At 48.7% G+C, this 26,770-nt stretch overlaps 1 protein-coding gene across 4 annotated transcripts in view; it reads right to left on the bottom strand.

Moving 5' to 3' along the window:
• Positions 1-26,770, bottom strand: part of SHLD1 (shieldin complex subunit 1) — a 287,950-nt gene that overhangs the window by 115,631 nt on the left and 145,549 nt on the right. The window contains exon 1 of one of the 4 annotated variants that reach the window (XM_075595999.1): positions 16,597-16,685. The exons of the other annotated variants lie outside the window; for them this stretch is intronic. The gene's annotated coding sequence lies outside the window, so the exon portion shown is untranslated. Of the gene's footprint in view, positions 1-16,596; positions 16,686-26,770 lie in introns of those variants that run through there. 4 annotated transcript variants of the gene reach the window in all.

Here is a 26,770-nt window from a genome sequence, read left to right as displayed (position 1 = left end):
TTACATATCACACAGGCACAGTATGTGTGTGTAAACTCCATGCAGCTGAAAATAAGAACTGACAGGCAGAAGCTGCAAAGGAAAGAGGGGGGTGGAACAGAAATGCAGTTCTTGTTCCATGACAATATTATAGGCACTGCTGAAACATAGTGGATGAAACTCATGACTGTGAAGTTAATTTAGAGGGTTATTTCCCTTTTTAGAGGGAACAAGTTAATAGAAGAGGTGGTGGAGTATGTTTATATGTAAACTCTCAATAGCGGGGCCCTCATCTGATGCACTTGTCTGTCTTTATTTGTACTGTATGTCATTCTGTTTATGTAATTGTACACCCACTGTGCCATGCTGCAAAATATGTTGGTGCTGTACAAGTAAATGATAATAATAATAATGCAGATTTAAAACATATTATAAGGCAAGGATGTTTATGGAGGGATTGATGAAAATGTTAGAGACTTTGTGGCTAGAAATTAACAGTGGAGGTAAAAGTACACAAAAAAATATGTTTGTATGGATATGCTATAAACCACCAAATATCTGTGAGGTATAGGAAGCCAAAATACTACTACAAACAGAGAAGTCAGCAAAACTAGGCAGCAAAACTAGGTCATGTTTTAATAATGGGTGATTTTAATTATTCAGACATTCACTGAAACAATGAGATTAGTATTACAACTAAAGGAAACAGGTTTTTGGGTGTGCTAAAAAAACAATTACATGACCTAAATTATTCAGCAACCATTTGGGAAACAGTGATCATAACATGGTCTCATTTGAAATAAATGATAAGAATAAACGGGTTCAACAAAGACTCTACATTTTTAAAAGGCAGATTTTAATAAACTAAGGAATAATATTATTCTGGAAGCCAGAGGATCACGTGGTTATGACTTAGCTCAGATAGTGCCAACTCGCCCTCTTTTCCAAGCACGACAAGGTCTGTTTCTTTTCTTACTTTATTTTGGAGAAAGCAGGTTAAAGTACAGTCTCTTGTGTAGAGGTGTAGGTGTCTCTGTCTGTGCTCAGTATTCAAGGGAGGTGAAAAGATTCTCCTTCAGCACCATTACAGGGGTTACAGAGAGGTACTCACGAATCCAGGGAAAATGGTGGAAAGGAAGAAGCAGTGTATGCTGGGTGGTGAGATAGTCTGGGGACAGACCATCTGTGGGCAGAACAGATGGGGAGACAGCAGACTAACCCATTTGAGAGAAAGGCTGGGGCTGCCATGGCAACTCACAGGAGTGCCTGGGGAAGCTACAACATGTAGCAAAAATGTAGCATCTTTAATGCAACAAGCTGCTGGGAGAGGAGAAATGGCACTGTGTTTTGTGTGCAGAACCAAACACATACAGCTGGCACTGATAAGCTGACAAGCAGGGCTGCGAGCAAAAGGGGGGGTAAAACAGAAGTGGAGACAGGGGTATACCTGTTCCATGACACTCCCCGTCTGGTATCAGTAGATACCACTATATAACAGGCTATGTGGAACATATGTGCAATGCAGACATAATATAACAATGCAAGAGTCCATATTCCCATAGCAAGGTGATACCTGCTGGTACCACTGGCGTTAAAGTTCTTTGGCCAGCCTTCCAATAAGGGAAGCCGGGTGGCTGCACAGCTCTTGGTTAGCTTGATGCAACACAATGTCTTTTGTAAGAGTCTCTGGCACTGTTTCCTTTCAACTTTGTGAGAGAACAATCCCTTTGATTCTGTAGTTTTCTCTACAGAGTGCATCACCTTGTGAATGTGCCAGTCATGGTAGTTTGTCATCCTATCACCTGGCGTTTGGCGGGAGGAGATGGCTTTTGGTTCCTTGCGGAAGCGGATTAATGTCCCTGGAAGACTGATCGTTAAGTCTGGTTCAGTGAGGAGGGCGTCGTTCAGGGGGACTCCCTGGAGCGGAGCGCTAGGGTTGAACATTACCCGGATTTGTTCGGGTTCCTGGGGGTGGTTGGCCCCAGGTGATTGGAGGTACCGACATTCTTCACCTTTCTTCATTAGAAGTGCTGGCTTTGCGTGGCCGGTAAGGAATATCTTTTGGATGAAGGCCACAAAGTTGCTTTTGATCTCCGGCTCCCTTTGTGGGTTGCGGAGGAGCGAAGTGAGCCTAGGGATGACAGGTTCTCTATTGTTCAGGAAGCGTCTTTTTGGTGAACGGACTGGTAGCGGAGTCACCCAACTGCTTAGTCCGTCTTTGACGAGCTCCTTGACTGTTAACTTCGGGAATCCTCTATCTTCCCTTGATGGTGTTTGCTTGTCATCGTCCCTTGTTGTCTGGAACGCTGTGCACCGTAGTTCATTGGTACATTTCTCTTGCACGAGAACATCTCCGCGCAGCTTGGCGAAACGCTTTTGTGTTTCTTTGTTGACTGCCATCGGGAGGTTATTGTCTCCCCGGACGTAACGAAGAACAGTCTCCTTTGCCCTAGTAAAACCCTTTATGAAATGTCTCTGTGGCTGTCTCTTTTTGGATGTGTGAGAGGACAGTCCTTTTGACACTGTGGCTTCACCTGTGGAACGCAATCTTTTGCGGCTATGCCAGCCGTGGCAGTTGGTTGCTCTGTTGCTTGATACTCTGTGGAGAGGAACAACTGTACGTCTTAGTTGTGCCCTTGCTCGCGGGAGTATTGTCTGATTGTTCATTGCCTTTTGGACGATCCCTTTGTCGGTCACGTTTGGGAGGTTACTTTCTTCCTTCGGTGGAATCGACTCCTCATCCTTAGCTGTCTGGACTGCTGAGCATCCAAAGCCATTGTCGCATCCCATCGACGTGAGGATGTCTTTGTTGGTCTCAGGAGTATGATCTTGTCTTTCCTCTTCACTTGGCCCTTCGGTCACGTGGAGATGGCCAAGACATGGTTCAGAGAGAGATGTGTGTCCACATTCTGTCACCACCGTCCTGCGGGCATCAACGTAGTCTTGCCCGTGCTCTTTGTTGGTGTACGCGTTGCCCACTATCACCCATCCTAGGTCAAGTCTTTGGGCGTATGGTGCATTGTGAGGTCCGTTATGCTGTTTATGGACTTTATGTACCCTCATGATGTCCCTACCGAGCAGCAGCAAGATCTTGGCGCCTTGTTCTACCGGCCGGATGTGGTTGGCTATTCCTTTGAGGTGGGGGTAATGGCGTGCCACGTCTGGTGTGGGAATCTCGTCCCTGTTTGTGGCCATGTGGTTACACTCGATGAGTGTGGGGAGAGCTATTTTCACTCTGTTATCCACTGAACATATGACGTAACCGCTTGCTCTTCTCCCTGTTGACTCAGTTGACCCTGCACAGGTTCTGAGGGAGTAGGGTGAGGCATTGTCCTGTAAGTTGAATAGGTTGAAGAACTCCGTCTTCGCCAATGATCTGTTGCTTTGGTCGTCGAGGATTGCGTACATCCGAATAGCCTTCTCAGGTTGTCCCTGGGGGTGCACCGCGACAAGGCATATTTTGGAGCAGGACATTTTGTCACCTTCTTTTCCGCAAACCTCAGTGCGCTGAGATGTGACGGATGTCGGCTCTCCTTCCTCTTTATCCCCGCCATGCTCTGCTATGGAGGATGGGTTGTGGAGTTAGTGGAGTGTCAACGCCTCTGGGTGTAACGATGTCACGTGCTTGTCACTTTCGCACACTGTGCATTTAATCTCTTCTTTACAGTCCCTGGCTAGGTGAGTTGTGGAACCACAGCACCTGAAGCAAACTCTGAATTCTCCAAGTAACCTCTTGCGTTCCTCTAGGGACTTCATCCTGAACCCAAAGCACTCGTTAAGTGGGTGTGGCTTCTTGTGTATGGGACATTCCTTGTTTGGGTCCCTTGGTTCCTTGTCTCCGGCGACCGACTGATCGGGGGTAGTTTGGGTCGTGGGAGGCACGTCCGTCCTGTGGACCGAGATGGGTGTTTGGGTGTTACCGTATCTCGTCACGGGTCTCTCATTCCTCAGGCTGCTTGCACTGTGTGTGGTTTGCGCACCTAAGATGAAACTGGGATCATTCCTTGTCCTTGCCGCTTCGCGGATGAAGCTCACGAAGAATGAGAATGGGGGGAAGGCGACTTGCTTCTCCCTTTTGTATTTGGAGCCTTGTGAGATGCATTTTTCTTGGAGGTTGTAGGGTAGCTTCTCCAGGATGGGTCTCACTCCACGAGCTGAGTCTAGGGCGTTGAGACCTATTAAGGAATGGTCTTTCCTCACGAACTCCATTTCTTGCAGCAGGTCCCCGAGCTCTCGTAACTTCGAGTAGTCTTTAGTTGTGATCCTGGGGAAGCTGTCGATTCTTTTGAAGAGCGAATCCTCGACCGCTTCGGGGCTGCCGTAGGACTCTTCCAGCCTTTCCCACACTAGATCAAGACCTACTTGGGGTTGGTGCGCGTTTGCCGCCCGAAGTCTCTGCGCTTGCTCCCTGGATACGTTCCCCAGGAACTTGACTAACAGGTTGAGCTCTTCCCTTGCTGAGAAGTCCAAGCTGTTGATTGCGTCCTTGAACGTGAACTTCCACGTCCGGTAGTTCTCAGGGCGGTCGTCAAAGCTGATGAGTCCTGCGTGCACCAAGTCGCGCCGGATCATGTACTTGGCTATGTCTGTCAGACCTGAGGCATCGGCGTGTTTGTCCCGTTCTGAGGTAGTTGCTGGGACGGTCTGTGCGGTCGCCTCTTCCTTGGCGTGGACGCGTGATGGCTGCTGGCTAGTGTGAGGGGCTGTTTTCTCCCGCGTGGGTGTACCTGGATTGCGAGCCTGTTGTGGTGCATCCGTGTGCGCTCTGGCGTGTGGATCACTGTTGCGGCTGTGGCTATCCCAGGCAGCATGTGCCATTGATGGAGCAGCATCTTCTCCTCGTGGGCCTAGCAAGTCTTCGTTGTCTGTGGAGTCGCTCCATCCGTGTTGGGATGGTGCGCTGGTGTTTGCACTGAAGAGGCTCCTTACGTAGTCTTCGGTGCGTTGGACCGGATCCTCTGAGGCAATCTGTCTGTACGGTTGCTCCCCGCCGTCCTGTTGCGCGGATGCTTCTAGGACTTCGGCTTGGGCTATAGCGGCGGCAGCTTCTCTTTCTTGATTTAGGGCCTCTAGGTTGGCGTCCACCTCTGCTTTTTTCCGTGCAGCGGTAGTGGCGGTGGCAGTGGCGGTGGCAGCGGCTGCAGTGGCAGTGGCGGTGGCAGCGGCGGTGGCAGTGGCTGTGGCAGCGGCTGCAGCGGCGGCTGTCTGCTCCTCCTCTTCCAAGCGGGCCCTTTCTAGTTTCATGGCTGCCTCTTTCGGAGCGTATGCGGCCCTGGCGCGTGCGGCCTCTGCGGTGGCTCGCGCCTTGGTAGCGCTTGCGCTTGCGCTGGACTCGTTGGATTGTGCTGATCTTGCTGACCTTGATTAGTGTCTGGATGTGCTGGAGCGCTGTGATGCAGTTTCCAGCAAAAGGTCCTTTTTTCGGCCTCAGTGTCAGTGGTCTGCACGAAGCCGTCATGCTCCCGGTCAGTTGCCTCCTGCTGGTCACGTTCGCTGAGGCTTTCCTCCGTGTTAATTCTTTTTAGGTATGCGAGATATGTTTGTGACAGCATTTGGTAACGTTTGTGACTTGACCTCAATTGGGCTATAGCTTGCCTTATTTGTTTCTCCTGATCACTAGTACTTGCAACGTTACATATTTCACGACCAGTGTCCTCCCAGGCCTTCTCTAACCTTTCGCGGTATGCTTCAATGTCAGTCTCATATTTTTCGCGGGCCTTTTGTGTCAGTGTGACTGTCCATTTGGGCCTTGCGCCTGCCCGCGCCTGTTGCACTTGCGCAGCGGTCTCTGTGTCTGAGTGATCGCTTTCCTGCGTGATATCTGGTGAGGCTCTGAGTTCTGCCATACTGTAGGTGTGTGTAGGCCTTTTGCCAGTGCGTGTGGCGTGCGGTCTTTTTACCTTGTCAGCGATGGGCGTCTGTCTCAGATGATGCCGAGCGGTGTCCTGCAGCGTGCAGCGTGCAGCGTGGGGGTAGCTGTACTCACAGGTGTCCGGTGGCGTGGCCCTTGTCCTGGCGGGTGTCCGGTGGCGTGGCCCTAGATGGCGCTGGCCGTGGGGACGTGCGCAGGGGTAGGTGGGAAGGTGGCTCCTCACTGTAGGGCTGTGCAGGGGGTGGACTCAGACAGAGAAAAAGGCAGTTAGGTATGTGTAAGAAGCACTGTTTGTTGCAAGGCTGCTGTGCAGTTTTTGAGCTGCTGCTTGTCTGTTAAGGCTGCAGGCTGCTGTGCAGTTTAAGTTACTAGGTGCTTCCTTTGTCTGCAGTAGAGGCTGCTCTGAATAGCTGTGTATGCTGCTTGCATGTACTGCTGTAGAGGCTGCTCTATATTGTCATGGAGTCTGGAGTAGCAGCTCCTGTAAGTGTCTGTAAGGCACACGATTATCTTTTCACTATTCTGGAAGCCAGAGGATCACGTGGTTATGACTTAGCTCAGATAGTGCCAACTCGCCCTCTTTTCCAAGCACGACAAGGTCTGTTTCTTTTCTTACTTTATTTTGGAGAAAGCAGGTTAAAGTACAGTCTCTTGTGTAGAGGTGTAGGTGTCTCTGTCTGTGCTCAGTATTCAAGGGAGGTGAAAAGATTCTCCTTCAGCACCATTACAGGGGTTACAGAGAGGTACTCACGAATCCAGGGAAAATGGTGGAAAGGAAGAAGCAGTGTATGCTGGGTGGTGAGATAGTCTGGGGACAGACCATCTGTGGGCAGAACAGATGGGGAGACAGCAGACTAACCCATTTGAGAGAAAGGCTGGGGCTGCCATGGCAACTCACAGGAGTGCCTGGGGAAGCTACAACATGTAGCAAAAATGTAGCATCTTTAATGCAACAAGCTGCTGGGAGAGGAGAAATGGCACTGTGTTTTGTGTGCAGAACCAAACACATACAGCTGGCACTGATAAGCTGACAAGCAGGGCTGCGAGCAAAAGGGGGGGTAAAACAGAAGTGGAGACAGGGGTATACCTGTTCCATGACAAATATGCAAGTAATTCATTCGGATTACATTTTTGCAGGAAGAAATGTGGAAAATAAATGGGATGTCTTTGAAACATTGTTAGATAAGCAGACTTATCAGTTTGTACCCTTAGGGCAGGGGTGCGCAAACTGGGGGGATTTTGTTGGGGGGGGTGGCGCGGCGGTTGCAGCAGCCCCGCCCTCTTCCCCGAGGCATTTAAGTTAAATGCCGAGGGTCCGCGCGAGGCCTCTGCAATCTCAATTTACCCGGGTTCTGTAGTCTTCTGGACGCGTCGCTATGGCAACGCGGCGTCAAATGACGCAGCGGGGGCATGTGACATATGCGTTGCCATGGTAACGTGCGTCAAAAGCTGTGGGGTAACGTGACGTCATTTATCGCCGCGTCACAGAAAAGGGGGGGCACGAGCTCTGGGGCTGTCACAAAGGGGGGGCGCAGCTCCAAATCTTTGCACTCCCCTGCCTTAGGCCTTGGTCCCGCTGCGCTCGGTGGTGCGGGCGGCCAAACGCGAGTTCTCCACCAGCAGGGGAATCCTGCCGAGCCGGTCCCGGTCCCCACTGGCTGCACAGCTGACTACACGCTGTGGCGCGTCAGCCGCTATGGGATACAAGAGAATGTAGTTCCCTAGCGTTGACGCGTCACATAGTGTGGCTGTGAGCCAATGGGGAGGGGAGGCTTCGGGAGGAGGAGAGGCTTCGGGGAGCGGGGAGGAGTGTGGAGTGAAAGCAGCGTGAGTGCCTGTCTGTGTGTGTGTCTGAGTGCGTGCGTGCCTGTCTGTGTGTGTGTATGTGTGTGCCTGAGTGCCTGAGTGCCTAAGTGCATGAGTGCCTGCCTCTGTCTGTGTGTGTGTATGTGTGTGCCTGAGTGCGCGAGTGCCTGCCTCTGTGTGTGTGTGTGTGTGTGTGTGTGTGTGTGTGTGTGTGTATGTATGTGTGTGCCTGAGTGCCTGCCTCTGTCTGTCTGTGTGTGTGTGTGTTGCTTTTACTTACCCGAGCCGTGGAGGTAGGGGGGGGAGAGTAGCGGGTCCCTCCGCTCAAGCCACGCCCCCCTCCCGCTCAAACCTCCCACTCCGGCTCCCGCTCCCTATAGACCGCATATCGCGGTCTGTGTATGTCAGCGCCCCGCCTGTCTGCAGTGCGGGCGCGCTGACTCTGGGAGCGGGGCCTTAGCCTTAGGCTAAAGCCCCACTGCCTCAGTCAGCGCGCCCGCTCTGCATGCAGGCAGCGCGCTGAGAGGCAATTGACCGAGTTCTGTAGGGAGCGGGAGCTGGAGCGCGGGGAGCGTGGTTTGAGCGGAGGGCTCTCGTGCTGCCCCCCCCCCCCCCCTGATTCCCCCCTGTCGGTGCCTCTCTCACTCCCGGAGCCCCTCGCACTCAGAACTAAAGCAAGCCAGGAGTCCCAGGGCCGAACAGCACAGCGGGAAGGACAGAAAGCAACCAGGAAGAGAGGCCCCAGTAATGTTACATCACAAGCACACAGGGAAGGACACACACAGTCACACGTGGGGGAGGATCAGCACACAGGGAATGACACACAGTAACACGTGGGGGAGCACAATAGCAGAATAACTTGTGCATGAGATGTATGATACAGTGAGGACATGCAGAATGAGATTCCGTGCAGGACAGGAGGACACAGCAACACCTTCACACGCAGAAGTGTGAGCACAGGAAATACAGAGTATCCACTGTAGAGAGAGACCTAGCTCTGATAGAGGGTCCACCCTGCTGACACAGACATGCGGCTAGCTGTATGTGTGAGGACATGTCCCGGTATACCGGTATATGTGGCAGAGGTTACAATCAATGGCGATACTCTCGCACTCTCTCACTCCCGGAGCCCCCCCCCCTCCTCCCAGAGCAGGGGCAGCCTGTGAAACGGGCACCAGAGGAGGGGGGGGGGGGCTATGCACGGCTGCACAGACTTCCCTCGCATAGCTCCAGACAGCTCCCCTCCTCATTGGCTCACTGCGAGGTCACGTGACGCATCGCCGCTTGGGATCACGATCCTCGTGTATCCCCTGCTGGCTGACGCGTCACAGTACGCAGCGATGAGGGACTGGGACTGGCTCGGGAGGAACTCAGGTCTGGTGAGTGACGCGCACGCGGCAGCGCGCGCCGCCGGATGCAGCGGGACCCAGGCCTTAGGGTAATATATAGAAAAGAAATAAGTTTAAATCAATGTGGCTAAATAAACAGGTAGGGGAGGAAATGGAAAAGAAGAGTCAGGCATTTAAATTCTTAAACTCAGAAGGAGGCATCGTTGTGGCGAAAATGGGGGTAATCAGCGCATTAATAAAGGCAGGGGGCTCGGCTGGTTACCCCTATTTCGTATTGGGGATGAAGGGGTTAATATTATATGCTGTTCCCCTTTTAAGACTGCTAATTTAGGAACGGAGTGAGCCAGCACCCTGATTTTTTATGTGCAATCCCCCCCCAGTACACACATATTAAAAATATAACTTTGTCATAAGGGAAACATATATTTTTGATAAAGTGCCTTCTGTTGCAGTTAACATGTACCTTCAGGATGCTATTTTTTTCTGCCTGCCTTGGTAAGGCAGTAGGGAACAAATGTTATGCATAGATGAAAGACCCCCCCCCCGGTTGGGAGATGCCGATGCGTCTAGTAGATGAAAGACTCCAGATTCTTAAAGTGTCACTTGATCAGGATGTTTCTGAGTAGCAGGTCCTGTTACTCAGCCTGGATATTTCACACCTTGGGACCAAACTCCAGACATTGCGTCCCCAGAAATGAGTGACCCCTTTTTACTTAGCAGTGCTACCAAGCTGCTCACTGAGCATGCTCAGAGTTACCTGAGCTGGCTGTAGGATTTGCCCATGTGACATGGCAGGTTCTGATAGGAGGAAGATAATTCCTTGCCAATGGGATGAGGCTAATGTATCCCTTCACAGGCCCTTGTCCTTAAAAAGGCCTGTACCCCTCATTCCTGTCTGGTTGCTGTTGCTGTTACCTGATTTCTTCAAGCGGATAAGACCTGAGTACAGCGGCTACGATTCCAGAACGCAAGGGGTTAAAAACATCGCAACAAGGAAACTTGCCCTGCTTCAGGATTTCGTTAGCCCTGGGGATCCAGCAAATCCCCAGAGAACCAGAAAAGACTTTGCACATTCACAGAAGGATTGGACTGGCTATTTATTTGGCAATTTGCAAATGGACTACATTTTAAAGGACAATCTTCTGGTGCTTTGCGTCTTTCTGGACATTATCCTCTGTTTCTCTACCCGTGAGTGTAATTATTACGTTTATTCTGCAGTTGTCGTGTGTTTGCCTATCAAGGGAATAAATCTCAGTTTATTTTGCTCAACCTGTTCTGCTCAATCAGAATCCACGAAATATAAATGTGTTATTAAGCGCGTCTCCCGTCACAAGCGTTTAAAACTGGTGGCAGTGGTGGGATACTGATTGAGCCTATATTGCAGTGTTCTGTAATATAGTGAGGACCTTGTAGATTGCAAGCTCCTCAGACAAGTGGCAACTTACACACACTTCCAAAGAAGCACGAGATAATTCATTGGTCTCTGGACCTATACCCCAGTGGCACCATGAGTCCACGCTCAGGAAGGTTTTGTACCTGGAACCGGGCGCAGATAGTGGAGAGATGTGTGGGATACGGGTTCACGACAGACGGTCGTTCAAAGAGTCAGCTGAAGGAGGATTTAGAAGAATATGAGGGCAGGATGGCCCCGCCAGCAGACAGTACTCAGCACGGTGTGCAGGAGATCTCTCCAGCTCCGGGGCTGCAAGGACAGGGGAAGGATGTCAGTGACCGCCTGGAAGAGGCTGGCGTTGGGCCAGGGGGTGCAGATGGATCAGTCGCTGCGGCGACCGGACTTACTACCTCTGGACTCATTGCACTCCTCACCGCCTGGGGAGAAGGGCTTAGCTATGAACAGCGACTCGAGCTCCTGTCAACAGCGCTTGGAAGGCCCCCTCACTCCCACCTTGTCAGCGGGGAACAGGACGTACCCAGAGTAACTGCTGTGGAAGCAGCAGAGCCAGCAAATGAATATTTAACCAGCAGAGCCTTGGTGAGCAACGCAGCAGTCCCCAGAGAGGCAGCCATTACGGCTAGGGGGGACCTTTCTGCACCTCAGCGGACTCCCAAACATACAGTGGGTAGCGACACGCCCTATACTGGGGAGTTCAAGCTTGAGAGACGGTGCTATCATTGCCACAAGGTGGGCCACATCCGGCCACATTGCCCGGACCGTGAGCGGTCTGGGGGACCCCATCAGGGGCAACGTTCACAAGCTGCAGGGCCAGTAACCCAGATTGGGCTGGCCCACACAGAGGAACAGAGCACAGCCATGGAGCCACAACCAAGAGGGATGTCCCAGGCAGATGCTGCTTTTGTCACCTCAGAGCCAGCAGCAGTGAGCAGAGGATGTCCAAGTGCATCAGTCGAGATGCAGCCTGCTGATGTCCTGAGCAGGCACCCACGGAGGGTTACCTTTGGTGACCGGCAAGCAGGGAGCTTGCCAGATTTGGGTGCTGCTGTTATTCTGGTGCAGCCAGAAGATTTGCTCCCGGGCACCAGGATGCAAAGAACCATGCCTGATGGAGGGCTGCGGTCCTTACAGGGTGCCCAGATCATTGTGGATGGGGGTGCCAATCATGGCATGAGGGAGGTGGGGGTTTTGTCCAGGGAAACTGCTGAGGTGCGCCTTAGCAATAACCTGGAGCCTGTGATCTGTGTGGTTGCTGCGGAATTGCCTGCTGTTGCGGCGATTCCTAAGAGCCTGTCATCAGGAGTCACAGCCGAATCAACCTCTGTCCCCCTGCATTTGGGACCAACGGTTCCAGTGGCCTCTGCGGAGACCAGACAGGTAAGCCAGACTACTGAGTCGCGACCAGTGACTGACTTACTGTTCCCTTTACCTGTCCCTGTTACCCCTGACTTATAGACTAAGGGTGGGTGGTTAGAATTAGGGACAGCAGATAGGGATGCGGTGAAAGCTGACCCCAGCTTAGAAGGTATGGGACTGCGGGCGTCCGAGTCCTGGGAAAGTGGGGGGTCAGACCACAGGCTGTGGCACCGCGAGCTCTGGGGTAGGGAGCCAGGTTCTACCGGGTTAGCCAGGGGCTGGACAGGTAGAAGACTGCTAGTGGGACCCAGGGAGGGTAGGCAGCAATTGTTGCAGGTAGCTTTCCCCAGTCCACTAGTGGGGCATCAGGGGGTCACTCACATGAGAACCCAGCTGTTGCAGCCTTACTTCTGGCCGGAGGCAGCAGGGGCAGTGGCAGACTTTGGCCACCCCTGGGACGCCTGCCAGCCAGAGGGTAAAGCGGGTGATTATGTGCAGATGCTCCTGAACCTGTTACCAGGAATGGGGAACATGTTTCAGGAAGTAGTTCAGGCAGTGCCAGGCCTCTTAGGTAGGATAGGGTTTCCTAGGGGGGTCCTAGTTGAGCTAGGGGCCCGGGGAGGTAGGCAGGCAGGGGCAGAAGCCGGGGCTAGGGTAGAGCAGCCTAGGGTCCTGTTCTCAGACAAGCTGGGCAGGGCACATAGTACAGATCAGCCTGTGCTCCCAGGGGATCTGCATCCTCTGCATAAGAATACCTATGGAGTATCAGCAGAGGTGGCAGACAGTGTAGAGAGGAAGGCAAAGGGGGAGTCAGTCTTCAGCCTTCAGAATGGCCTCTATGAGTTTTTCAGGGTGCCATTCAGGATGAGGAATGCTCTGTCTACCTCCCACCGCCTGGTCAGGAGGTCACCAGAGAGAGTGCAGAGGTATTTGGGGACATACAGGGAGAGGATAGTTGGCTTCAGGCAGATCTGTGGTTTGTCTCCAGGACAGGTAGCAGCAGTGCTAGCCAGGTTTAGGGAGACAGGGAGGACCAAAGTCGATCACATCAATATGCTCAAGGAGGACATAGCTCTACCAGATCTCCTAGGAGAGGCTAGGCAGGGAGGTACCATAGAGCAGGGGGAGATGGAGGCTCAGCTGAGTGTCAGGCAGAGAGCAGATGCCAGGGCTATGCTAGAGCAGTATAGGGCTCTGTTCACGGACAAGCCAGAGAGGACACACATCACTGAGCACCCAGTGCTTACAGGGGATCTGAGACCTCTGCATAAGCATGCTTATAAAGTGTCAGCAGAGGTGAAGGGCAGTATAGAGAGGGAGGTGGAGGAGATGCTGGCCCTAGGGGTACTTGTACCATCCCAGAGCCCTTGGGCTTGTCCGGTAGTCCTAGTGCCTAAGAAGGATGGGACCACCTGGTTCTATGTGGACTACCGGCCGCTCAATGCAGGGACGGTTTCAGATGCCTACCCCATGTCCCGCATGGATGAGTTGCTGGATGAACTCGCGGGGGCAAGGTATCTGACCACCAGAGATCTCCGTAAAGGCTACTGGCTGATCCCTTTGACCCAGGAGGCTAGGGAGAAGTCGGCTTTCATCACCCCAAGTGGCCTCTATGAGTTCTTAGTGATGCCATTTGGGATGAAGAATGCACCGGCTACCTTCCAACGCCTGGTCAATCGTTTGCTAGAGGGCATGCAAGGGGTTGCAAGGGCTTATCTGGATGATATTGCTGTGTTCAGTAACTCCTGGGAATCACACTTACTTCATGTAGCTGCGGTTCTAGCCAGGATTAGGGAGGCAGGTCTCACCTTAAAACCCACCAAGTGCTTAGTAGGGATGGCTGAAGTCTTATACCTAGGGCATAGGGTGGGTGGAGGGCACCTCAAGCCAGAACCAGCTAAGGTAGAGGCAGTAGTGCAGTGGCCCACTCCCAAAACCAAGAAGCAGGTCATGGCGTTTCTAGGCACTGCAGGCTACTACAGAAAGTTTGTTCCCCAGTATAGTGCCATTGCAAAACCCCTGACTGACTTGACCCAGAAGCGACAGTCTGTGCTGGTAGTCTGGTCTCCAGCCTGGGAAAAAGCATTTCAGGCTTTGAAGACTGCACCCATCCTTGCCGCTCCAGATTATTCCAACAAGTTTCTGGAGCAGACTGATGCCTCAGACTTTGGCATTGGTGCTGTGCTCAGCCAGGTGGGGGAGGAGGTCAGGGAACCTCCAATGATGTTTCTGGGCCGCAAGCGGCTGCCCAGAGAAGGAGCATATGCCACTATTGAGAAGGAGTGTCTGGCCATAGTATGGGCGCTAAAGAAGCTACAGCCCTCTCTATATGGCAGAACCTTCACTGTTATCACTGACCATAACCCCCTAAGTTGGTTGCAGAGGGTGTCGGGAGAGAATGCCAAGCTCCTGCGCTGGAGCCTTGCCTTGCAAGAATGTGACTTCACCATTCAGTACAAGAAAGGCAGTGAGCATGGGAACGCTGATGGCCTCTCCCGGCAGGACAATCCCCAAGACCTAATGACTTCAAAAACCCTCAGGTCAGCCCAACCACCAGAGGAGGTGGCCAGGGCAAACCTTGGGCTTTGAGTGGGGGAGGTGTGGCGAAAATGAGGGTAATCAGCGCATTAATAAAGGCAGTGGGCTCGGCTGGTTACCCCTATTTCGTATTGGGGATGAAGGGGTTAATATTATATGCTGTTCCCCTTTTAAGACTGCTAATTTAGGAACGGAGTGAGCCAGCACCCTGATTTTTTATGTGCAATCCCCCCCCAGTACACACATATTAAAAATATAACTTTGTCATAAGGGAAACATATATTTTTGATAAAGTGCCTTCTGTTGCAGTTAACATGTACCTTCAGGATGCTATTTTTTTCTGCCTGCTTTGGTAAGGCAGTAGGGAACAAATGTTATGCATAGATGAAAGACCCCCCCTCCCCCTGGTTGGGAGATGCCGATGCGTCTAGTAGATGAAAGACTCCAGATTCTTAAAGTGTCACTTAATCAGGATGTTTCTGAGTAGCAGGTCCTGTTACTCAGCCTGGATATTTCACACCTTGGGACCAAACTCCAGACATTGTGTCCCCAGAAATGAGTGGCCCCTTTTTACTTAGCAGTGCTACCAAGCTGCTCACTGAGCATGCTCAGAGTTACCTGAGCTGGCTGTAGGATTTGCCCATGTGACATGGCAGGTTCTGATAGGAGGAAGATAATTCCTTGCCAATGGGATGAGGCTAATATATCCCTTCACAGGCCCTTGTCCTTAAAAAGGCCTGTACCCCTCATTCCTGTGTGGTTGCTGTTGCTGTTACCTGATTTCTTCAAGCGGATAAGACCTGAGTACAGCGGCTACGATTCCAGAACGCAAGGGGTTAAAAACATCGCAACAAGGAAACTTGCCCTGCTTCAGGATCTCGTTAGCCCTGGGGATCCAGCAAATCCCCAGAGAACCAGAAAAGACTTTGCACATTCACAGAAGGATTGGACTGGCTATTTATTTGGCAATTTGCAAATTGACTACATTTTAAAGGACAATCTTCTGGTGCTTTACATCTTTCTGGACATTATCCTCTGTTTCTCTACCCGTGAGTGTAATTATTACGTTTATTCTGCAGTTGTCGTGTGTTTGCCTATCAAGGGAATAAATCTCAGTTTATTTTGCTCAACCTGTTCTGCTCAATCAGGATCCACGAAATATAAATGTGTTATTAAGCGCGTCTCCTGTCACAATCGTATCAGAATTATAAGGAATGTAATAAAAGTTGTAAAAGGCCAATTACATTAGCAAAAATTGAACATGAAAAAAGGATTGCAATAGAAAGTAAGATCAATCCTAAAAAATATTTCAGGCACATTAATAAGAAAAAGATTAGAAAAGATTATGTAGGACCTTTTTAGTGTGAGACAGGCAGACAACGTTTCTGTATTTACCAAGCAGGAGTCAATTGCAAAAATATTGCAAAAGGAGAAAGCTATAAATTCTATATTAACGAAAAGCTGGTTAACTGAGGAAGAAGTACAAATGCTGCTTGCTAAAATTAAGGTAAATAAAACACCTCACCCCGTTGGCATACAAGGGTTCTTAAAGCACTAGTTCAGTAATAGCCAAACCGTTAAATTGAATATTCATGGACTCCATTTTCCACAGGCTCAGTACCACAAGATATATGGTGCCTGTACTTAAAAGGGAGCTAGATCACAACCAGGGAATTACAGGATGGTAAGCTTGACATCAATAGTGAGGAAGCTACTTGAAGGTTTAGTACAGGATCATATTCAGGGATACATAATAGATAAATTATTAGTAATCGTCAGCATGGATTTATGAAGGATAGGTTGTGTCAAACTAACCTTATTAGTTACTTTGACGAGTTAAATGAAAATTTACACCAGGGCAATGCAGTTGATGTGGTCTACTTGGATTTTGCAAAGGCGTTTGATACGGTGCAATACAAGAGGTTAGTGTACAAAATAAAGGAAATTGGTCTGGCTAAAAATATTGGCACCTGGATTGAAAACTGGTTGAAGTACAAACAACAGAAAGTTGTCATAAAGGGAAAATTTTGGGGTTGGGCTAAAGTTGTAAGTGCAGTACCTCAACATTTAATACTGGGGCCTGTTGCAAGGTACATGCAACCACACACGCGGGTTCTCTTGATGAGGCTTTATTGAGCCTTAAAAATGTACAGCACACAAAAACAAAATAGCTTCTCTTCAGCATACAAAAACAAAATAGCTTCTCTTCAGCATAGAAAACAATGCAGCTTCTCTTCAGCATGCAGGACACAGACAGTTCAAACGTACTTTGAAAAACAGACCTTATAGCAGTAATCTCTGCAGTATTTCAGTCCTGTCTCCTCACCAGCTAGCTAGCATGTGTGTACAGCTGGGAGGTTTTAAAACACCTTGATTATGCTGCTGTGGTCAGACTAATTAAGCAGCCCTTCTCAACTGAAACTTAATCTTGTCACTGCTGCACTGCAAGCCTAAACATAGGTTTGCCGGGTATATGGCTGGTGACGTTCATTCACCTTGTCACAGGGCCACTACTCTTTTTAACTTGTTTATTAATGACCTTGAGGTTGGCATTGTGACGGTAGCTTTGAGACAGGCTATTAATAATACACACCAAAATATAACTGGGTGGAACTGAACGAGGCTTAGATATGATAAAATATAATTTATTCCTTGAAAAGGGTGAACACACGAGATATACAAATAACAGACAAAATATGCACTTACTTAAAGTTGGAATGATGAAATAATCAGGAAATCCTGATTAGCAGTTCATACAGCAATCTTGAAAATCACAAGACACGAAAGACATGAAGGACATGAAGACAATAGCCATAGGCTTAGCTTTGTTTATATACAATTATTTCCCATTGAACACAACCTAAAACCAGCCCCTCTCATAAATCAGTGGTGAAGTTGACAGTTGTCCTCAGAGTAAAACTCCTCCCACCCACGGACATTTAAAAACTGCTTTTCCTATCTAAATAACTTCATAACTTCAGTTCAGTAGTACTTACTGGCACGCAAGACGCTCCCAATAAGACTAAATATTACAGTGTAATACTAAAATTAAGAGAGATATTAATATCTGTCTCTTAGGACCTGCTAAACATCAGGTGTCTGTAATCGTTAGTTGCGGCTCGGTCCCCCGGTTACACATATGTAACTCTTAAAACGTTCAGCCGAGGACATCTCATGGTATTCTTATATTTAATAAGGTCACTCATTCTGATATCTCCATGGGTAACCGCACCCCTGGCCCCCATAACCCCTGGTCAATAAATCCTTTGAAGCAGGGACTCCTATGTAGAGAACATTTGTCACCAGTGCTATATTTCACACCCAATGCCCCAGACCTCCTGTCCTAGCTGTCTCCCAGCAATATACCCTTGGCCTGCAAATTAGGTATTAAGATACTGTGCACCAAAACCCCCATCTGTACTTTTCACACCCAACTTCAATCAAGCCTTTTGAAGCCCAGTGTTTTCTATGTATAATCTCTGATATCTGTTTCTCATGCAAAAATAGAAGATATGTGGTCATATTCAGGCGTGTATCTTAAGTAGACACTTATGACCAAAAAGAGAAAGTTGTAAGTCCCACAGAACAGGACTTACAGAAACTCCAACATGGGACACTCTGAGGTTGGTACAGAAAGATATATATTTATTGAACACACAATTGAAAAGGACAAAACAGACTAACTAAGATAAAAACACTAAAAAACATTTAGTGGACCGCCTCCTATGCACATTGTGAATGTGTACAATAAACAATGTATTAATACTAAGGGCTCCTATATGTATCTTGAATAATAAGGTGCATGCCTATAACAAGTCCTAGTAAAACTGAACACACAACCAAAATAAACAAACCTCACAGTAATCCCAGTAATGGGGGAGGGGACAGAGGTATGTGCCTCTCCCAAACAAGAGATATAGCTATGTAACTAGCTGAATGATAATGAACCTCAATGGAAATAAGCATACCAAGAAATGGATGTATGCAAAGTGCAACAATGTATACAGCGCAAAACCCTGATGGAACTACAACAACATTGAATCCAGAACATACAAGGAGTACAAGATGTAATTCCTGAGCTGAAACAATATTACAATTCTAACCCCAGAGTGATCCTGAGCGTAAAAAAATGCATATGAAGCAAATAGGGCAGTAACATATCTATAATGTGTTTATATATGAATATGAGCCCATAATACGATATAGGGAGCCAAAAAAGTAGTCCACACTTTTGCTGGGCCATCCTACTTTCCAGAGGATCCATGCTGACTGGAGGCGCTGCAACCACGAAAAGGTACCCTGTAAACCCTGTCCTGTTCTCCCAACGCGGAGCACTCAGCCCTCCTGTTACCTCACAGGTACACACCACACAGCAGTAAATATGGAGTAGCAGACCAAATCTCACTTAAGGTGGGGGTAAAGGGGCTACACTGAGAAATCGTCATCAATGGAGTGGTGGACAACCACTCCAAATTACTAAGGGTTTTATGCTCCTGCACCAGCACCGCAGAGAAACAGTGGATTTGGGGAAACATCCTCACCCGCATTAATACCCTGGGGAACACACTGCGCAGCATCGACATGCTGAAGAAGCACTGGGCAAGCGTAAAGTAAAGTGCAATGTGGCCATGCTGCCGATACGAGGAAGACAGGAGGGGGACCACCTGCATCTCACCCCTATAGAGGGGTGGCTGAGTGAGGTGATTGCCACCTCCCAGGAAGTGGGTCTTCCTGGGTTGGTGGACACGGAGAATGTGGAGAGACCTGGTAAGTAAAAATACAGAATGCAAAAATGATAACGTATAACACCAGTGGTCTTTCACAATAAAAAAGGGATTTATTATGCAGAGATTGACGCTTCGGTCCGCTTACAAACCTTTATGATGATCATCTTGATAAAGGTGCGCAAGCGGACCAAACGTTAATATCTGCATAATTATTATTTTTTTTTATTATTGTGAAAGACCAGTGGAGTGACAATATCATTTTTGTATCTTGGATCGCCGGTGGTTTGTGCAGGATCGTAGCTGCTGAGCACCGTGGCAGTTTCCTAGTACTGTGACTGCACCATTTTCTGATGTCAAAATGAAGTACATATATTAGACACTACAGTATATATCAATCTCATATATACATGTCACTTTATACATAACTATGACCTACATATTTTTTTTTATCCGGTGTTTTTTTGTAACCATCTTAACCAATGGTATCTGACAAATAATTACGCATCAAGACATTATTGTCTATAGTATATTAGATGGTTACAGTACACCCTTTGTTTGTTTCATGTGTGTCTGTGTTATTCCAATTTATTTTATAATTAACTAGCTGAGAGACCCGGCGTTGCCCGTGAGTTAAATTTCCCCGCTAGGAGGGGGGGGGGGGACGGCCAGTGGACAGGAGGGGGGGGCGGCCAGTGGACAGGAGGGGGGGGACGGCCAGTGGACAGGAGGGGGGGGACGGCCAGTGGACAGGGGGGGGGACGGCCAATGGACAGGAGGGGGGTGTGTGTGTCTCACGAGGGGGAAGAGAGTGGCAGTTGGGTGACGTCAGAGCCACCAATCTGATTGGCCAGAGGCTGAGGACCAATCAGATTCACCGCAGCTAGTACCAACCTTTCGATTTTATATATTAAGATTATATTAAAGTTTACGTTTTAAACATCTTTGCATAATCCATATTATTTCTCCTCTACTAGTGTGAAACATTACATTACAACCCAAAATACATACAAAAAAAATCACCCCCCAAATACATAGAACCCCCGCCCCACCCCCAAATACATACAACCCCCCACACACCCCCCCTTACATATTTAGCTTGGGTCCCCCCTGGTTCCCCATTTGTCCCCTTACCTTCCGATAGGCAGGGGAGGCTGGGGAGAGAAGCGAGGGGGTGCGCGGGGGCGCTGCGGCTGGGGAAGGGGCTATGGGGTGGCCGGAGGCTCCCAGTGGCTCCCTTTGCAGGGAGCTAACATCTTGTTGGTGTCTGCGCATGTGCGAGATGGTGCGCATGCGCAGGAGCAAGTGTGGCGGCCATTACATAGGCGAGCATGCGCAGTAGAACCAGTAGTGCAGCAGCCATCTTGTATTAGGATCCGCAGGGGAACTACAACTCCCAGGATCCCCTGGGGTGGCCTGATGACGCAGTGCGGCTCAGCCAATAGGGCTGCTGCATTTAGAACAGTTGAAGACAGTTGGAGACAGGACAGAGAAAGGGAAGGTATGGTCTGGGTGTCAGTGGCACCCAGACTAGGTCATATTAACCCCCTTAGGTCCAAGATAGTCCCCAATCACCTAATCAGATTGTAGCTGCTACAGGGAAACCCCTAGCTAGGGACATTTCCCCATTATCTGTATATAGTTAGTGTATAGTACCAGTGAATACACCATGTTATAAAACATAGCCTGCAGTCTGGGACCAGATCCAGGCATACATCATTAAAGACTATTTTATTGGGGCACACTCCAGCGGGAAACCCCGCCAGAGGCAACCGCCTGCAGATTAGAGCGGGAAATGATTCGTCCGAGCACGGCGTGGGACCACGTCGTGGATCCACGGACAGAGCGGCTCGGTTGACCTGGTCTGGACTGAGACTAGGGAGGTATTATATACATGTGCACCAACAGCCCAACACACTGTGGGTAGCGCTATCCCACACATGCTCTTTGGGGAAGGACTGGTCCGTGGACACTAACGGGTTGAGTGCCCAGACACTCCAGTACTTTGGGGGTTCCGCCAGGGAGGTGTTACTTTGAGAGATAGGATATTGTATGGCCATGTATAAACTCCCCCTCCAAATACGTACAAACCCCCCCCCCCCCCAAATGCATACAAAAAAAATCCCCACCCCCAAATACATACAACTCTCCCAACCCCAAATACATACAACTACCCCCACCCCCAAATACATAGAATCCCTCACCACCAAAATACATACAAGAAAACCTCCCTACCCCCCCAAATACATACAAAGACCCCCACCCCTCACATACATACAACCCCACCCCCCAAATACATACTGTACAAAAAAACTTCTCCACCCCTAATAGATAAAAAAAACTCCCACCTCCCCCAAACACACAAAAAATCTCCCCACCCTCCAAATACATTAAAAAAAAAAAAACGACCCCCCAAATACATACAAAAAACCACCCACAAATACATACAACCTCACCCCCCCAAATACATACAAACACCTCCCACCCCCCAAATTCACACAACCCCCCCATACCCCTCATATACATACAACCCCCCCACCCCCCAAATACATACAACCCACACCCCCCAAATACATGCAAAAAAAACTTCCCACCCCCTAATACATAAAAAAACTCCCAACCTCCCCGAAATACATGAAAAAACTCCCCACCCCCCAAATACATACAACCCCCACCCCCTCAAATACATACAAAGAGAAACCACTCCCCAAAGAAATACAACTTACCTACCTTGGGGATGATCTCATGCTTCTGCTTCCTGGCTGTCAATCAACTTCTTTGCCTGGCTGCCAGTCCTCTTGTTGCCGCCGCCGTGCCTGGCTCTCCCCCAGCTGAGGGCCTCCCTCACTGATTGTCCCACGCCGAGCCTCTCTCTCATACCGGTGCACGCTGGAAGCTGAGCCTAGCTTGCATCAGAATGAATGAACTAATTGTTATCAGATTTTTGTTCTGTTTGTTATCACGGGGGAGAGGTTTAAATAGTACCCTCCCTCCTCACTTACCATACTCCTTTATAAAGCGCCAGAGGACATGAAACGCGTGGGAGGAGGATTCTATTCTTGTTTATTCTATTCTTTATTTTTGTATCATTTTATGTATCAATTTTGTATCATTTTTATTTTTACCTTACTACTGGTGATTTCTGTATCACTGATCTTCTGTTCCTGCTCTACATTTTTTCGATCTGAGAGACGCCACAAGGGGTCACAGATCACCCTATCCTGGGTACATCAGACGGCTGTCGAGGAGAGGGGAACAGTGATTGATTGTGAGTAATAGAGGTACTCCACACCGGACATTCACATGGATATACAGGCCTATACATTGCAGCTGCAGTTGGCTTGCGGTGGAGAGTATATCTCTCCTCACCAGCGTAACGGGTCTGGTTTAAACGGATTTACCCCATCTCCACCCCTCCATTACCTCTTATCACAGCATTGTTTACACTCCACTTACCCCCGTCAGTGCCCCTATTTTATTTTCCATGATCATTGGCTTCATATAGCCACAGTTTTTGTCTCATTGAGTTTATAGTTGTTTTTTTCTATTGTACCTCATTATAGATTCTGAGGTTTTCTGGCTACTCCCACATTGCTGAAAATCGCACAAATATTATCAATCTCCTCACTGTGTTTTTATAATGTATTTCACATTTTTATGCATACACACTGGGTATATCGTCATATGAATAAAGGAAGATTGTAATACATCTAGGTTCCACATCTTATTTGAAGGGTGGAAACCATTATTATAGTGGGATCTTATCCTGCGATTCAGAATTTTAGATCAGAATGTTAGCTATTTAGATCTCTGAATATCACTATGTTCAATTAAACTAAACTTTGAGTGCAATTTATTGTGGGGGCTTCTGTTTGGATCCCATTTCTGAGATAATTTTGTGTCCTTAACGCTCTTTCCCCATGTACACCTACCTATATAAATAAGTATTCGTGAATTTGGGTTGAGTAGTGGGTCATTTTAGCGTAGTCTATCATTTAGTAAACTTACACAGACGAATAGAATGTTGTCCTAGTCACTACCTCTGGTGTTCCCCAGAATGTCTTCTAAGGTACATTTAAAGGGCTTTGCTTGTGTTCACTGTCAAAAGTTGTGGATCTTTACTTTAAATCATTCCGGGAATTCCAGAACACAAAGGGTTAAGAAACCACATGTCTCTCAATATCTTCTTAAAATATGAAGCTGCTGTGAGATGCTGTAAAACTAGTACACACAAATGTAATAGCCCAATACAATCTAGAATTGCAACAAAATGCATGAAGGATAATGAAATATTTCTAATTATAGAAGAGTACCAGCAGTGCACATTCAACCTATTACTGATGAGATTTCCATGGCAACTAGTGATTAAAAAAGGATATGCTATTTGATCTCTAGCAGCCTAAAAGATCAAAGGCAATATACATTACCTGGTGGGGGATTATGTAATACAAGTGTAGTAGATTCATTGACTTCATGATATGGATAGTAGATCTGTGAGGAGCAGATGTGACATACATAGATTTCAGTTAATGTATTTTACATAGACCACTAAACCTAAATAGTCTGCAAGTTTGTTATTGAACTGCGGTCTAACCTCAAAGAAGAAAAAAAGCAGAAAAAGCAGAGCGCCCCCCCCCCCCCCCAAAAAAAAAGAAAGAGCGCAAATAGTAACAAAAACACACCCTTTGTATCAATAAAACACTCAAAGCATATCAATATCACATGCAATTCAAAGGAAACAGAAATGTAATGAAAACAGGGGAATTGCCTGTATAGGAGATAGCTTCTGCTGTGCCTAATCTAAGGAGATCCCTTGTCTGTGTCTTGGCTGTCCTCTGATTCGTCCTGGGTCGGTGTGGAGTGGAGAGCCGATGTTGCCACCTGAGTAGCGAAACGCATTACCTTTAGTGTTGGAACTTTGAGTTACCAGCTAGCACCTGCTGCCCAGGCTGTGGACTCTAAGGCTGCGTCCATAGACACTGCAGCCGTGCGGAGGTGCGCGGAGGCTGAGGGAAAGCGGGTGCTTTCCCTGGCCTTAGTACGCGCGCCATCCGGGGGCGTGTCTATGGGTGGGCCAGTGACATCACGGAGCTGGTTCGCCCTCATTGGGCGAACCGCTCACGTGACCATGCGATCGCGCGAGAAATCCGTTTTAACTGATTTCTCGCGCATCACGCGCGCATGGCTTGGTACTATCTCACCGATACCAGGGAAGCCGCATGGTCTTTTGCAAAAGTTGCATACAGTTGCAAGCTTTAGCTGATACAGTTTGCAAGAAATCAGCGCGAAATGCTGAGACTGCGCCTCCTCTCTCCTGGATTGGACGCCTGGGTCCACCAGGGGGAGGTGCTTGGCGTGCTCCACGAACCAAGTAGGATGTGAGGAGAAATTAGTCACACGTGCACTAACAACAATACAGACGTGTGTAGCTGCCTTACCTTCTACCAAAATGGAAGCTACCTATCCAGTCAGTTGCTCCATGAGGGAGAAATCTGGGGAAATGATCATTGCTGCCGGAAAGTCAGACAATCAGACCCCGGATATGCACGAGGTACCTGTTGAGACCTCCAACGTACCCGTGTCTGCTGAGGAGCTGCTGGACCCAGTAATTGTCACCGGGGACCCATGGGAGATCCACTATGCTGATCCGTAGTGGGACCAAGCGCAGAAGGCTGCCGATCTGTCCCTACGCTGCTGCCAGGAGATGCGCGAGGCCCGTGCTAGAGCTACTACCTACGTGACCACTGCAGAATGCCACTTCGATGCGCTGGGGCTGCTGGAGCAATTCCCTCGGGAAGTGCCGGCCGGCACCACACCAGATGACCTCAAAGCAACGTCGATCACCGCTTCACCACTGGGAGATGAGAAGGTCGCAAAGCCATCCATCTGGATGAGCTTACCAGCTGCTGCTAACTCCCCGGTGAATGCTAAGTACTCTGACTCATTTTTCTTGCAGTGTCAGGGGAGAAAAGAAGAACGGAGATCCTGTGGTGCTGCAGCCGATGCTGCGGCTGGATATAGTATTGCTAAGGGCTGGGACATACAGAGCCTTGCCGGGACTGTGGATACTCTTATGGTTCCATATCGGGAGATCTCACTAGTCTCTCGCTCCCAGGAATATAATGTGCCCATTCTGCCACACCTTACCCACGTACCCCCTGCTGATCTCCACCCTAGTGTTAAACCCATGACCCCTCGGCCCTTGTCACCAGCAATGTCCGTGTTCCCCATGAATGATGATGTTGTTATGCCTGTATTGCTTGTCACACCCATGGGGGATGCATTACCATGGTGGAAGGAGGGCCAGTGCGAGGCTGAAGAACAGGATGAAATAGAGCGTTTAATAAAGGCATGGGGTATGTGGCGCAATATCCACAAGAATAGGGTGGAGTATATTTTCGAGTCATGGAACAAATGGTGCTATTCAATAAGAATGTCTGACAGCCAGGGTAATATGGTGATGAAACCAGATCCAGCTCACTATTATTAAGGTAGCCTAGTACCACTCGCATTAGATCCAGGTTCCAGTTGGGGATGGATAATTGTGTGTTATCATTGTATTGCATTGTGTTAACTTCTGCAAATGTTAATGCATTTTTGTGTGCTAGGCTAATTCAAGGTTGTTGTACAGTATTGGATGTTACGCCTACTGTAGTCCAAGTGGGGACGTTGGAATTTCACCAGGGGGAGATTGTAGCCTGGCCTCCGGCCGCTACGTCTTTTCCTGGGCCCTACCAGTGTAAGTCCTGTTAGGTGCAGGCAGTGGATGTAACCCATTCCTTCAGAAAGGTCTTGTGTGCTTTTACAGCCTTAGAGACATTGATGTATCTAAGGGTTTGCCTAGCAACAGCCAGATCTGTCTTATTATGAGACAGAGTTACAGTCACACCCAAAGGGAATACATATTGGCACTCTCACAAAAGTAGATGTGTCTCTATCCTCCCCCTGTGGAGTGAGTACCAGCTACCCTGGGTCTCACTAGGAGGAGCACCATTACCATCACCAGGCCTAATAGTAAAGATATGCAATGCTGTGAGATCTGTACCTGCAAATAAACACCATTGTACCATCCATCATCAGTGTGATTCACTGTCTGAGAACCAAGAAAAGGTGTCAGTATAGACCATCCTTCCTTCCAAAGGACCCATGCTGACTGAAGGCGCTGCAACCACGAATAAGGTACCCTGTAAAGCAAATCCTGTTCTCCCCACAACACCGCTGAGCACTCAGCCCTCTTGTTGCCACACAGGTCCATACCACCGCAAATATGGAGTAGCAAGAGAAGCAGACCCCAATCTCACTTAGGAGGGGGGGACAAGGGCTACATAAGCAAAAACAGTCATCAAATTCAGGGGGGGGCGGAGCGTCTAAAGCTGAAGAGGTGTTATTAGTATATATTATATATTAGTATTTTTTTTTTTTCATTGGAGATGTTTTTACATTAGTTTAGATACAACAATGTATCATCCATATTTTCACTTTTGTATCTACATTGGATGTTATTCTGTCACATGTTGTACTTTCTCTTCCACTATAGACGCTCCCCCCTCCTGAATTTGATTACTGGCTTTTTGCTCATTATTCCTTACCTAGTTCTGCCATCTTTGCGGCTGGATACACGCCCACGATTCCCTTCCGCCACAAAGATTGAGAGAGAGTGCAGTGATCTGATTTTCTGTACACTGGACTTGAAATCATACTTGAAAACGAGAGGTAACTCTCAATGTATTAC

The sequence above is a fragment of the Ascaphus truei genome, chromosome 4, assembly GCF_040206685.1.
Source record: "Ascaphus truei isolate aAscTru1 chromosome 4, aAscTru1.hap1, whole genome shotgun sequence".
NCBI lineage: Eukaryota > Metazoa > Chordata > Amphibia > Anura > Ascaphidae > Ascaphus > Ascaphus truei.
Note: the sequence above shows the minus strand (reverse complement) of the source record. Positions and strands in the feature narration are given on the sequence as shown.